Genomic DNA, 15,456 nt, shown 5'->3' on the forward strand with positions numbered 1-15,456 from the left:
AAAGCATTGTCTGACAATTTTTTTCTGCATCACTATTCTGAAGCGAAAACGTGTGATTTCATTTTAATAGTGAGTATTCTTGCTTCAAATTCGCGCAGAAAAATGCTCAAATTACCCGAAAACAAGCTTTTTAAACCAAACAAAAGCATTGTCTGGCTCAACTTCTTGTTCTGCATCACTATTCTGAAGCGAAAACGTGTGATTTCATTGAAATAGTGAGTATTCGAGCTTCAAATTAGCTCAGAAAAATGCTCAAATTAGCCTAAAACAAGCTTTTTAAACCAAACAAAAGCATTGTCTTACTCAACTTTTTGTTCTGCATCACTATTCTGAAGCGAACACATGTGATTTCATTGAAATAGTGAGTATTCTCGCTTCAAATTCGCGCAGAAAAATGCTCAAATTATCCGAAAACAAGCTTTTTAAACCAAACAAAAGCATTGTCTGACTCAACTCTTTCTTCTGCATCACTATTCTGAAGCGAAAACGTGTGATTTCATTGAAATAGTGAGTATTCGAGCTTCAAATTCGTGGAGAAAAATGCTCAAATTACCCTAAAACAAGCTTTTTAAACCAAACAAAAGCATTGGCTGACTCAACTTTTTGTTCTGCATCACTATTGTGAAGCGACAACGTGTGATTTCATTGAAATAGTGAGTATTCAAGCTTCAAATTCGCACAGAAAAATGCTCAACAAACCTGATACAAGCTTTTTAAAGCAAACCAAAGCATTGTCTGACTCAACTTTTTGTTCTGCGTCACTATTCTGAAGCGAAAACGCGTGATTTCCTTGAAATAGTGAGTACTTTCGCTTCAAATTCGCAAAACGCTGCATTTCACAGAAAAAAACTTGTAAACGCAAAAATGCCCAAATTACCCAAAAACAATCTTTTAAACCAAAACAAAAGCATTGTTTGACTCAACGTTATGTTTTGCATCACTATTGTGAAGCGTCAACGTGTGATTTCATTGAAATAGTGAGTATTCGAGCTTCAAATTCGTGCAGAAAAATGCTCAAATTATCCTAAAACAAGCTTTTTAAAACAAACAAAAGCATTGTCTGACTCAACTTTTTGTTCTGCATTACTATTCTGAAGCGAAAATGTGTGATTTCATTGAAATAGTGAGTATTGTAGCTTCAAATTAGCACAGAAAAATGCTCAAATTACCCAAAAACAAGCTTTTTAAACCAAACAAAAGCATTGTCTGACTCAACTTTTTGTTCTGCATCACTCTTCTGAAGCGAAAACGTGTGATTTCTTTGAAATAGTGAGTATTTTCGCTTCAAATTCGTGCAGAAAATGCTCAAATTACCCTAAAACATGGTTTTTAAACCAAACAAAAGCATTTTCTGTCTCAACTTTTTGTTCTGCATCACTTTTCTGAATCGAAAACGTGTGATTTCATTGAAATCGTGAGTATTCTTGCTTCAAATTCGCACAGAAAAATGTTCAATTAACCATACCACAAGCTTTTTAAACCAAACAAAAGCATTGTCTGACAATTTTTTTTCTGCATCACTATTCTGAAGCGAAAACGTGTGATTTCATTTTAATAGTGAGTATTCTTGCTTCAAATTCGCGCAGAAAAATGCTCAAATTACCCGAAAACAAGCTTTTTAAACCAAACAAAAGCATTGTCTGGCTCAACTTCTTGTTCTGCATCACTATTCTGAAGCGAAAACGTGTGATTTCATTGAAATAGTGAGTATTCGAGCTTCAAATTAGCTCAGAAAAATGCTCAAATTAGCCTAAAACAAGCTTTTTAAACCAAACAAAAGCATTGTCTTACTCAACTTTTTGTTCTGCATCACTATTCTGAAGCGAACACGTGTGATTTCATTGAAATAGTGAGTATTCTCGCTTCAAATTCGTGCAGAAAAATGCTCAAATTACCCTAAAACAAGCTTTTTAAACCAAACAAAAGCATTGTCTGACTCAACTTTTAGTTCTGCATCACGATTATGAAGCGAAATCGTGTGATTTCTTTGAAATAGTGAGTATTTTAGCTTCAAATTCGTGCAGAAAATGCTCAAATTGCCCTAAAACAAGGTTTTTAAACCAAACAAAAGCATTGTCTGACTCAACTTTTTGTTCTGCATCACTTTACTGAATCGAACACGTGTGATTTCATTGAAATCGTGAGTATTCTAGCTTCAAATTTGCACAGAAAAATGCTCAACAAACCTGATATAAGCTTTTTGAAGCAAACCACAGCATTGTCTGACTCAACTTTTTGTTCTGCATCACTATTCTGAAGCGAAAACGTGTGATTTCCTTGAAATAGTGAGTACTTTCGCTTCAAATTCGTGCAGAAAATGCTCAAATTGCCCTAAAACAAGGTTTTTAAACCAAACAAAAGCATTGTCTGACTCAACTTTTTGTTCTGCATCACTTTTCTGAATCGAAAACATGTGATTTCATTGAAATCGTGAGTATTCTTGCTTCAAATTCGCACAGAAAATGCTCAACTGACCTGATACAAGCTTTTTAAAGCAAACAAAAGCATTGTCTGACTCAACTTTTTGTTCGGCGTCACTATTCTGAAGCGAAAACGCGTGATTTCCTTGAAATAGTGAGTACTTTCGCTTCAAATTCGCAAAAATGCTCAAATTAGCCTAAAACAAGCTATTAAACCAAACAAAAGCATTGTCTGACTCAACTTTTTGTTCTGCATTACGATTATGAAGCGAAATCGAGTGATTTTATTGAAGTAGTGAGTATTTTAGCTTCAAATTCGCAAAACGCTGCATTTCACAGAAAGGACTTGTAAACGCAAAAATGTCTCAAATTGGCCTAAAACAAGCTTTATTCACCAAAGAAAAGCATTGTCCGACTCAACTTTTTGTTCTGCATCACTATTCTGAAGCAAAAACGTGTGATTTTATTGAAATAGCGAGTATTTTAGCTTCAAATTCGCAAAACGCTGCATTTCACAGAAAAAAACTTGTAAATGCAAAAATGCTCAAATTAGCCTAAAACAAGCTTTTTTCACCAAACAAAAGCATTGTCTGACTCAACTTTTTTTCTACATCACTATTCTGAAGCGAAAACGCGTGATGTTATTGAAATAGTGAGTATTTTCGCTTCAAATTCGCAAATCGCTGTTATTACAAGATAGTGTTGATGTGCTTGTAGTTGGGTCTTTTCCCGATTTTGCGATGAAGATTGTGTTACCTTCTGTGGGGAACTCATCCAATTCCTTTTCTTCTTGGATAGGTTTGTTTCATGCTTGCACATCGTGATTGTGAAGGACACCCAGTTGTGTTTGGGAGAAGTCCGGAATTCCACAGCCGCTACCATAGGGAGCGGGTGTTTCTATTATATTGATTGTGTCATGCCACTTCCACTATGGATGCTTAAATTGAGTTTGGATCATCTTTACTTTCTTTTCTGCTGTTCATTCCTAAATTTGATGTTTGGCTATTTCCCACTACTTTTCTGTCAAGGTGAGGATCTTCTCAATTCCTAACATTGTACAGCGTGGCCTGAAAGTCTCTTTACCATCTCCAGTGAAGCATTCCTTCTTAAATTTGTTTAATACATTGTTGCAGTTCTAAGAACCAGCCCCCAAAGTCAATTGCACACAACATGCAAGTCCCTCAGTTCAGTTGTCTCCACAGTATGAGTTCAGAGTCGTCTCCTTTCCTCTTGTGCAGTGTGTTGAATGTGATGCATTGTGTTGGTGAGGTTTAGAGAGGTTTTCCTCTTTTTATCCCCTTTTCCTTGGGGGTAATCATAGTTCTCTATAACCTTTGTGGTGCATGCTGTGCAGCGCAGGCGCTATCTCATTTACATATTGTGCCAAAAGCTTGTTTGAATCCGATGCCAAGACCAAACTGCCCCTTTTACCTCCCCATAATCTTCCTTCAGAAAACACAATAAGTAGAGTACACAACCCTCATCATTTATTTGTACACATTTTTATTTACACTTGTTTTTTTAATTCATACGTTAATTTTAATTGCATTAAGACATTTTATACACCATTCATTTCCCCAGACCCAAGAAACCTCACAACCTACTAACCATGACATTACCTCCACCACAACGAACTACCCACCTTCCTCCATCATCTCATGTTGTGGACACGCACCCCCCCCTCACCATCCCTCCCCTCCCCCCCCAGCCCCCTGACGACAGCGGACTTTGTCCAAACTTCAGGATACCATAGTTGCTAATTGGCCATTCGTGTCCTGTTGCTAAATAATTGCTCTGTTTGCTCGTTCAAGCAATTATGAGCTCCCAGCGTTCGCTCCGATGCCTGGAATGCATCGAGAGCCCCCACCCATGTTAATCACGGAGGGTCCATCGCGTGCCGTGGTTGAGCAACCAACTGGGCAGGAATCGTCGTGTCGGTTTTGCTTGGGTGGGGCTAAAGCAGTGATGCGCCAATCGATGGCTGAGATAACCTCAATCAGCCGTTTTGACCCACTTTTAGGCCCTGCCCTTACTGAGCGGTTATAAGAAGGGCAGTAGGGCCGCTGCTGCGGTGCGTTAGTTCTTGGCTTTGGTGCTCATCATGTGCTCACTTCATGGGACTTCAGAAGAGAACGATCGTGGCTTGAACGGTGGCGCTCAAGTTGGCGGGTCGGACCAGGGAAGCCGGAGCATTGGGCGGAAGGAGCGATGGCTATGCCTACACACTCTTTAGATTCTCACACATTCTTTTCTTTACTTTCATGACATCGTTCCACTTGAACACAGGACCTCGACACGGCATTTGCTGCCATCAACTGCCATTTTAAGGGCACAACCACTGATTTTTATCCCCCGCTGCGTGTCGGAAGGGGGATATTGTTGTCACCCAGGTCGTCCGGCTGTCCGTCCGTCCGTCCGGGCGTCAACATTTATAGCTGTGAGTGCGATAACTCATAAACTGTTCGCCATATGGATTTGAAATTTGGGTCACACATGTACCACCTGAAAAGGAAGAACCCCATTGATTTTGGGCGTAGCCGGCTCCAAGATGGCCGACTGGGGCGGCCATCTTGAAAAAAATGTTTTTTCTCCATATCGATTTGAAATTTGACTTACACATGTACCACCTGAAAAGGAAGAATACATATATATACATATATATATATATATATATATATATACATATATATACATATATATATATATATATATATACATATATATATATATACATATATATACATATATATACATATATGTATATATATGTATATATATATACATATATATACATATATATATATATGTATATATATATATACATATATATACATATATGTATATATATGTATATATACATATATATACATATATATACATATATATACATATATGTATATATATATATATATACATATATATACATATATGTATATATATATATATATATATACATATATATACATATATGTATATATATATATATATATATATATATACATATATATATATATATATATATATATATATATATATATATATATATATATATATATATATACATACATACATACAAGTTTTATTATGCAGTGCATAGAATAATTAATCAGTCGTTGTAACTGGATGTGCTCCATTATTCTCCTTACACCAATTAATTCATCACCAAGTCCTCTTAGACATCGAGTGTAGCATTTATGGAGTCACCTGTGCAAAAGAGGTGACGACTTCCACGCACAATCCTTCAATCACCCTCTACTGGTTTGTCCACAGTTTCTCCTTGATGAAGTTCCACAAAAAGTTGTCTGGAGTCATTAGATATGGACTAGGTGGTGGCCACCGTAGAGGAGCGAGTGATCTGCATCCAATCTGTCATTGAAGGAACATTTCATTGAGATAGTTCCAACCAGGTAATGCAAAATGTATGAGTGCACAGTCTAGTTGAAACATGACACTTTCAGGTATTCCCACAGGCACAATTTATATGGTACAGGCCAATTCCTTAACCTCTGCTCATAAGCGATGCCGTTTACCAGTCCATCAAAAAAATATGGACCAAATACCGTAATTTTAGGCCTTCAAGTTGATGTCTCGTACAAGTCAATTAAGCTAATTTTTCTTTCCTTCATTCATAGATAATTCTATTTGGAGTACGATAAAGCTAAATCAACTGCAGTAGTTATCAAAACTGTCAGTTAGAACAATAGAGGTGTTAATTTCTCCCTGACACTCACAATGCATTGCTGCCTATAGTTCTTCCAGGGTCGTAAATACGAGTTATTTGTGCATATTATTTGAATTACTTTATCGGATGATCGATCGGATAAATTAGGAGTGTAAATCATTTTTCAACATGTTTGTCATCATTCAGAGGCACAATATTTAAACCAAGCTTCAGAATCAATATCAGCAAGCAGGCTCGTAGCACATTTACATTTTGTTGCAGTTCACTACCCCTTAAAAGCGAGTATTTACATGCAAAAGGTACAAAAGAGCAGATTTAACGCTCACACATATTCTTTTATAATCTTATTTGCACAAAAGACATATGACCATCATTCAATCTGGGGAGAAGAAGAAGAAGAAGACAGTCGGATCAGGAATGATACACGCCCACTTCTGATCCGTCCAATTAGCAAGCGCGGGGCGGTTTGGCCGCGCCTCCAGGCGCATCGGAGTAGAATCGATATATGCAAATTTGAGGATCAGGGGAGATTCACGCCCCTTTTTCTCCGTCCAATGGGCGAGCGTGGCTCCACCCCCGAGCTCGTTCTGATCCAGAAATTTACATATGGGATCTCCTGCCGTACTATAAAGCGCCGAGCGTGGGGCGAATTTAGTCAGTTTTGGGCTCGGGCGAGTTGGAGAAGTGTGGCAGCGGCAGAGTTTCTCGGTCAAGGGAGTTGGAGAAGAGTCAAGGCGAGTTGGAGAAGTGTGGCAGCGGCAGAGTGTGGCAGCAGCAGTCAAGTCGGGTCTGGAGGAGAGTCAGTCTGTCGGAGGTCGGAGTCTGTTGGGGTTCGGAGTCTGTCGGGGAGCTGCAGAGAGGGGAAGCCGGGAGCGCGGTCGAGGTCGCAGTGGAGTCGCTCGTCGCGGGACCCAAGCAAGCCAGCTATCCTCTTTCCCCAGAGCATCAACAACCTCCCCCCTTTCACTCCCCGCGCTGAGATAGTGCGAAAAGGGGGGCCCCGTTCCCACCCCACTCCAAGCAGTGCCAACGAAACCCGCGAAGGAGCGCGGAGTCGGGGCACCGCCGCCACATTTGCGGCTGATCACAAGATGGGTAGGCTCCACCTGGTCTCGCGGCCCACAGGCCCGTCTGTCCCCTTGTATTTGAGGGTAGCCCTTTTCTTTTGCTTTTGAGTATATGTGTTGTCGGCGCCGTCTGTAAAGTAAAACTGTGTAAGTGTTGCCGTGTGCTCGCGTAGTCGGTAGTATCTCTGCATTGTTGTGTTTCTTTCGTTGCAATTGCTTTTGGTGCATAATTGTTGTAATTGTATATGTGTGCTTTCCGTGTGCCGCGGAATAAATGTGCCTTATGTTGAACTGTTTTCCCGTTTCGCTTCGTCTTTTCTTTAATTGAATCTCAATCTTGCTTCACGTAAAGGGTTGGTCGTGGGCTAAAATGCCCGATAATTAATCGGAACCGTCGAGGTCGACGATAACACCGCTCGGTTATCCCGATAATACGGAACGGGTCGCTTAAGTGGCCCGTGTCCGGAGTCGACCTGCGGCGAGGTGCGATCGCCCGGTCTACCCTCCGTGTGGGTACTTAGGTAGGTCGAATTTGGCGAACAACCCTATCCCACGCAGGGGGCCGATTGGCACGATCGTGTTGAGGCCGAAAGGCCCACCCGTGACTAGTTCCCGGCGTTAGTCCGAGAGGGTCACGACAGAATTGTCCATCCAGTGGGCGACGTGCCGCGATTCGAGTTACGTGGCCGCTCGCACGCCGGCGGGCGCGAATTCGCAACAATATATATATATATATATGTATATATATATATATATATATATATATATATATATATATATATATATGTATGTATATGTATATATATATATGTATGTATATGTATATATATATATATGTATGTATATGTATATATATATGTATGTATATGTATATATATATATATATATATATATGTATGTATATGTATGTATGTATATGTATATATATATATATGTATGTATATGTATATATATATATATGTATGTATATGTATATATATATATATGTATGTATATGTGTATATATATATATATATATATATGTATGTATATGTATATATATATATATATGTATGTATATGTATATATATATATATATATGTATGTATATGTATATATATATATATATATGTATATATATATGTATGTATATGTATATATATATATGTATATATATATGTATGTATATGTATATATATATGTATGTATATGTATATATATATATATATATATATATATATATATATATATATATATATATATATATATATATATATATATATATAGATCCTATTTGTAATTCTATAATGTAAATTCGACTTGCATACTGCTCGATATCAGAAATATTTTAGTCAGATGACGTGAACAGCGCAGCGCAGTGGACATGTTTCTCTGCGGCGAATGAATCGCAATCAAGGCCAGCCCATGTCATCGGCCGTATCTCTCCGTGCATAAATCGAAGCAATCTCGCTGTCCGGATATGATGAAAACTTGTGTGCAGAACACACCTTGTGACACAATTGTCTTGAGTAGTCCGATAAATCTTACGTTCTGTTGCATTTTTATTTATTTTATTCCTACTGTCATCATGTAGCACCAGTAGAAAACAATGAAGAAAAGAGAATAATAAAAGAAAGCTACAGCACATCAGATTTATCGGCCCAGTCGGACGGACGATGGATTTATCGGACCAGTCGGATGGATGACGGATTTATCGGATTCGTCAGACGGATGACGGATTTATCGGCCCAGTCGGACGGACGACGGATTTATCGGACTCGTCTAGACTCTAGAGATCTCGAGTCAATCCACTCTGTGCAAGTTTCTGCATGTGACGTCAACGCTGCGGTTCGCTGAAGTCAACTTTTTTGAGGGGCAGGGCATAGCAAGTTGTGAAAAGCACTAGAAATATTCGAAATTTTGGTGTAATTATCACATTTTCGAGTAATTATCACGTCCCCGGGTAGGACAGAATCAGGCGAAGACCCCCTGGGCGTCGGCACATCCGGCCCTGGCGATACGTCTGGCGCCGGTGACATTACAGGTGGGGGTCCCACATCGTTCGGCCCGGTGGGGTGTGGGGGGGGTGACGCTGGACAGCGATCATGCATTTAATCCACGTGCCGCTTCCACACTTCCCCACCATCAGTCCGCACCATGCAATTCGCCGGCCCCAGTACCACAGAGACCACAGCCGGCATCCATTTGGAACTGTGGAAATAATCGCGCACCATTACCCGCTGTCCCACATCAAAACCGCGCAGCAGCGTCGGACGCGACACCGCCCCACTCCCCGACCCTCCAGGTCACAGCAAATCCAGTCTGGACCGCAATGCCCGTCCATAGAGACGAATGGCAGGCGAATCACCGGTGACAGGATGAATTGCGTTCCTGTAATGGAGCAAAAAGACATCCACCACCGTCTGCAAAGGTGCAACACCCCCCCCTGCGCAAAGCCCGTTTCAACATCTTAACAAACGACTCAGCTTGCCCATTCATCTCAGGATGATACGGTGCGGACCTTAGATGTCGAATAACATTTTGACGCATAAATTCATCAAATACACCCGCGATGAACTGCGGACCGTTATCAGAGACCAGGATCTCCGGTAACCCTTTATTAGCAAAGATCATCTGCAGTTTCTCTACTGTAATGTTTGCTGATGTATGCTGCATTACTACAAGCTCTGGCCATTTAGAGAATGCATCGATCACAATCAAAAACATTTTGCCATTAACCGGCCCCGCAAAATCCACATGGACCCTCTGCCAGGCTCTGCCTGGGGTAGGCCATAGTCCTGAAGCTCGACGCGGGTTATCAGCATCTGTTTGGCACGTGGCGCAACGCTTAACCAACTGCTCAATGTCTTTGTCCAACCCCGGCCACCACAACAGGCTACGAGCAAGACTCTTGGTTTTCACGACGCCAAGGTAACTGACATGCAGTTCTTCCAAACACCGCTACCTGAACTTCGGTGGAATCACCGTCCTCATTCCCCACATAACGCACCGTTGGACCAACGACAGCTCCGATGCGCGTGACGTGAAAGGTTGAAATGCCGGTGTCGAAGGCAGATCGCTCCAATTCCCTGTAGAAATCGCCTGGACGACACGGGTGAGCACCGGATCACGAGCCGATTCCACCGCGACCTGTCTGGCCGTGACCGGCCCGCTTTGGACCTGGCCCAGCGTGAACACATCGACCCGGTCGGCCAACTCAGACGCAGCTGGACCCTCCGCACACGGCAAGCGTGAGAGCCCGTCGCAGTTAGCATGCTTCTCGGTACTTCGGAACTGAATATCATAATCATAAGCACCAAGAAACAGACACCACCGCTGTATTTGCGCGGCCGCTACCACCGGCACCCCAAGTTCGGGTCTCAGGATGAATTGAAGCGGTTTGTGATCCGTCTGCAAAGTGAAATGCCGCCCCGGCAGGTATTGATGAAACCTCCGCACACCCCAGACGAGGCTGAGTGCCTCGCGCTCGATCTGGGCATATCCCTGCTGCGGACAGGGTCCGGGATGCAAAACAAACAGGCCGCTCGGAACCATCGTCCATCCTGTGGGAGAGCACTGCCCCGATGCCATATGCAGAGCTGTCGCATGCCAATAGGAGCGGACGTGCAGGCTCGTAGTGCACGAGGACCGTATCCTCTGTGAGCAGCCGCTTGACGTGGTTGAACGACGCCTGGTGTGCAGGCCCCCAAGCCCAGCACTCGTCCTTCCTGAGCAACCGTGTTAACGGTGCAAGTTGTGAGCTGAGCCCTCGCACGAACCTTTGGTAATACTGGGCCATACCAATGAACGAGCGCAGCTGCGTCTTGTCGCTAGGCGGTGGCATGTGTTGAATCGCTTCCACCTTCCGAGGACCTTTCAACAGCCCCTCTGGCATGATGATGTGCCCGGGGTATTCCAAGCGCTGCTTGAAGAACGCGCACTTGTCCCTGTTCAAGCGCAGGCCGCACGCTTCTAGCTTTGTCAGCACTTGGGCAATGTTCGCAAGGTGCTCGTCCGCCGTTTTCCCCGCAATGAGCACATCGTCCAGGTAGGTCTGAGCGGGCAGGCCAATGCAAACCTGATCCATGGCTTTCTGCCACAGGGCTGGGGCCGAAGCAATCCCAAAACCGAGTCGGGTATATCGATAGAGTCCTTGACGTGTGTTGATTGTCAAAAGCTCGCTACTCCCGGGATCCATTGGCAGGTGAAAATATGCATCACGCAGGTCTAGCTTCGTGAAGTATTGACTCCCCGCCAATCGCGCATATATTTCATCGATTGATGGCAGTGGATATTGCTCCATGTTGAGCCCCGGGTTAACCGTGGATTTGAAGTCCCCGCACAATCGGATGTCTCCATTCCGTTTCAGCACCGTGACAACCAGGGTGGCCCAATCTGAGTACGACACCCGTTCGATCACTCCACAGGCCTCCAGCCTATCCAGTTCACCCTTGACCTTGTCCCGCAGGGCATACGGCACCAGACGTGGTTTACAAAAACGAGGAACCACCCCCTCCTTCAGGAAGAGTTTTGCCTCCATGACCTTGAGTTTCCCAAGGTCGTCGCAAAACAAACCTTGATGTCTTTGAAGAATCTTCTCCAACTGATCCTCCCACCGGCTCGGCACGGGTTGCACAAGGTGAACTGCGGCCCAGTCTAGCCTGATGCCCAGAGACGGTCCCCTCCCCCGCACGACGTACACCCGAAGCGTGGCGACCTGGCCTTGGTACCGCACAGACACGTCTGCCATCCCGACTGGCGTTATCTTCTCGTGGGTGTACGTGAACAGCGTGAGGTTAGACCTGATAAGCTTCAGGCCGTTGATTCTACGCGCGGTCTGTTCGCCGATGATCGACACAGCCGCTCCCGTATCGACCTGGAACGTGATCGGCGTTTTGTTCACTTCGACTTCCACCGTCATCGGGCGCGCCGCCGCCGGGCCAATTGAAAACAGGCCCATCAACGGCCGCCGGTTCCGCCCCGGGTCGCCTCGCACATCGCCGTCCATGACCCTAACAGTGGTCGGCGCCCCACGGCACACACGCTTCAGGTGACCCACCTTGTGACAATTCAAACACACGGTGCCTTTATACGGGCACGCACGGCGCAGGTGTCGACCTCTGCATCCCAAACATGTCCGCGGGGTCACCTCGCCGCACGTGCAGCCGCGCGGAGACGTCCGACCCGCACCGAAGGTCGAGCGTGCGTCCCGGGGTGCTCGCGACCCCGCGTGGCCAGTGATGGCTCGAACATCCCCGCGAGTCTGCTCGACCGCTGTAGCCGTGCTGACCGCCGAGTCGAATGTAATGGCTTCACCCTTCAGCCGTAGAACCGCCGAAACCATCTTCGCATCTTGTAAACCAGCGATAAAACGATCTCTGAGCCGCGCTGGCCGCTCCCCCGCCGTGAACTTGCAGGCCACGGAAGAATGCTTAATCCGCGCCATGAAATCAGCGACGCGTTCCTCTGCCCCTTTCGAGAGGCGATCGAACTGGTATCGAGCGAGCTGTAATGACTTCTCCGGCGCCATGTGTGCTTTCATCTTCTCCGCAATGCCCCGAAACGACAGCCCGTCATCACGGGGCTTGTCCGGCGCCACCAAATCACTCAGTAGTCGATAATGCTCCGCCGAAAGCGAAGCGAGCAAGATCGACTTCTGTTTGCTCTCGTCGACCACATCATTCGCGTGGAAATAGCATCCCAATTGCTCCGAAAACAATTTGAAGTCGTCTCCGACGAAAACGGGCACATGTCTGTTTTCAATCATCCTCGTCAGCCAACTAGAGTGTACGAGGTGCAGTGGAACACGAGAAGCAAGCGTGCCAGCATCAACTCCGCTTTATTGCGCGACCGGAAGTACAATCCTGCCACCCCTAGCGGGCGAGGCATGATATACGAAAACCCAATCACGTGATACAGCACAGAAATAATCGTCAGTCCCCCACAGGGCTATTTATTACAGCGCGTACGCTGTATACAATTGCACCGAGTTTGAAATGTCCCCAGCGTCGTCTACCACGTCTCCGGTGGGTCCGGTGTCCCCCACCCACGTGCCTCAAGACAGCCAATGACGGCCGTTCGGTAGATGCAGTGCGTAACCTCGACGGAAATGGCAACAATTGACGGAAATACCCGAGTATTTCAATGGAAATTTGTGAAACTAATGTGTTATATATGTGAAAACCATTTAATTTATTGCTTGACGGAAAAAAACGAAGAAACGCTCCCCTCATGTACGAACGAACGAACGAAAGAAGTCATTTCCGTCCACCATGGCATTTCGCGCCGAACGCAGAAAGCTAAGTTCTTCTTATACCGTCATTCTCTTTAATATTAGCCATAAACAAGTGTTTCGTCATGCATTAGTAGTTGAAATTTACTTACAACAAGAACGAAAAAATAATTTCCTCAGATTTAACAAGAACGAAAAAAAACCCCGAAAACATCACGTGCAGGACAAGACCAATCGAGCTGAAGGAAACGATACTGTAACTGCACTGCTCCTGATTGGTCAAAGGACACCACGTGTGTTGTGTGGGCGGTGTTATGCACGAGGATTCCAGGCTAAGTTCTTCTTATACCGTCATTCTCTTTAATATTAGCCATAAACAAGTGTTTCGTCATGCATTAGTAGTTGAAATTTACTTACAATCATTCTTTTGCGGCCCCCTGCCACGCTGTATCGAACGATTTCATTCCTTCTGTTATATATAAAGGTGCTTATCACAATAATAACAAGATTTTTACATTTCAAATATTAAGGACGCTTTTGAATTGTTTTTCAACTGAAAAAGCATCAATTGAATATTTTAACATTAGTGTACTTATTTGCTTCACCACACGCACTGTATTGAAGGATTTCACTTGTTTAATTGTAAGATGACTTTTAAGCTTTATGTCGCTTTCGTTATGTTTTTAGCTTTTAAGTTGTGGAAGTCAGAAATTCCCCAAAAAAAAAAAAACCCATGATCTGTCAATTTGATCACACACACACACACACACGCACACACACACACGCACGCACACACGCACGCACACACGCACACACGCACGCACACACGCACACACACGCACACACACGCGCACACGCACGCACACACACACGCACACACGCGCACACACACACACGCACACACGCACGCACACACGCACACACGCACGCACACACGCACACACACGCACACACACGCGCACACACACGCGCACACACACACGCACACACGCGCACACACACACGCACACACGCACACACACGCGCACACACGCACACACGCACACGCACACACACGCACACACACGCACACACACACACACACACACGCACACACACGCACACGCGCACACGCACGCACACACACGCGCACACACACGCACACACACACACGCACGCGCACACACACGCGCACATGCACGCACACACACACGCACACGCGCACGCGCACACGCACACACACGCACACGCGCACACGCACGCGCACACACACGCACACGCGCACACACGCGCACGCGCACGCACACACGCGCACGCGCACGCACACGCACACACACACACACACACGCGCACGCACGCACGCGCACACGCACGCACACGCACACACACAGTTGTTACAAATCGCAACCTGCCAGTTGTGCCAATCAGGCAATGGGCATGTGGTGGTCGGCAGACCAACGTTTGTAAACAGACGCTGCTTTTACTGAAGGTGGACCTGCTTGGAATGATCCGTTTGCGACAATTTTAACCTTTGTCGACGTCATTGTGATCGGTGGGTTATGTAGGTACAGCACAATGAAAGGATGATTTCGGCGGTGTAAACGTGCACTGCCACCACTGGCGGGACATTCAATGCACGTGCAGTCGTGATGGCGATTACGGCGGTGTAAATGTTCACTGGCATCGTAGGTGGTGTATTCTATAAATACCCAATCCAGAGAAGGCTATTACGGCGGTGTAAACGTTCACTGGCATCGTAGGTGGTGTATTCTATAAATACCCAATCCAGAGAAGGCTATTACGGCGGTGTAAACGTTCACTGGCATCGTAGGTGGTGTATTCTATAAATACCCAATCCAGAGAAGGCTATTACGGCGGTGTAAACGTTCACTGGCTTCGCGAGTGGTGTATTCCATTAGATTTTTGTGAAAGAATTTAGTTATGTTAAAATAAAGAATTTACCAAGTTGTTGAAATAATTTTGGAAGGGTTTGCGGTGTGTATTCCATTGCCAATGTGGCTAAAGCACTGAAGCACTCCACGAAACGGATCAGGAATGGCTTGGCAAGCGATGTAACTCGGTAGTTCGTCATGGAAC

General features: G+C 44.8%; 1 long non-coding RNA gene across 1 annotated transcript in view; it reads right to left on the reverse strand.

The window, feature by feature from the left end:
- Window positions 1-13,904, reverse strand: part of LOC147028848 (uncharacterized) — a 56,595-nt gene extending 42,691 nt beyond the window's left edge. Inside the window, exons 1-2 of the long non-coding RNA XR_015057734.1 lie at window positions 13,533-13,904; window positions 5,625-5,786 (exon numbers count right to left, since the gene is read on the reverse strand). This is a non-coding gene — a long non-coding RNA (uncharacterized LOC147028848). The remainder of the gene's footprint in view (window positions 1-5,624; window positions 5,787-13,532) is intronic.
- Window positions 13,905-15,456: the final 1,552 nt, after the last annotated feature.

Source organism: Eptatretus burgeri, chromosome 4 (assembly GCF_056783735.1).
Source record: "Eptatretus burgeri isolate ZD-2024b chromosome 4, Ebu_testis_v1, whole genome shotgun sequence".
Lineage (NCBI taxonomy): Eukaryota > Metazoa > Chordata > Myxini > Myxiniformes > Myxinidae > Eptatretus > Eptatretus burgeri.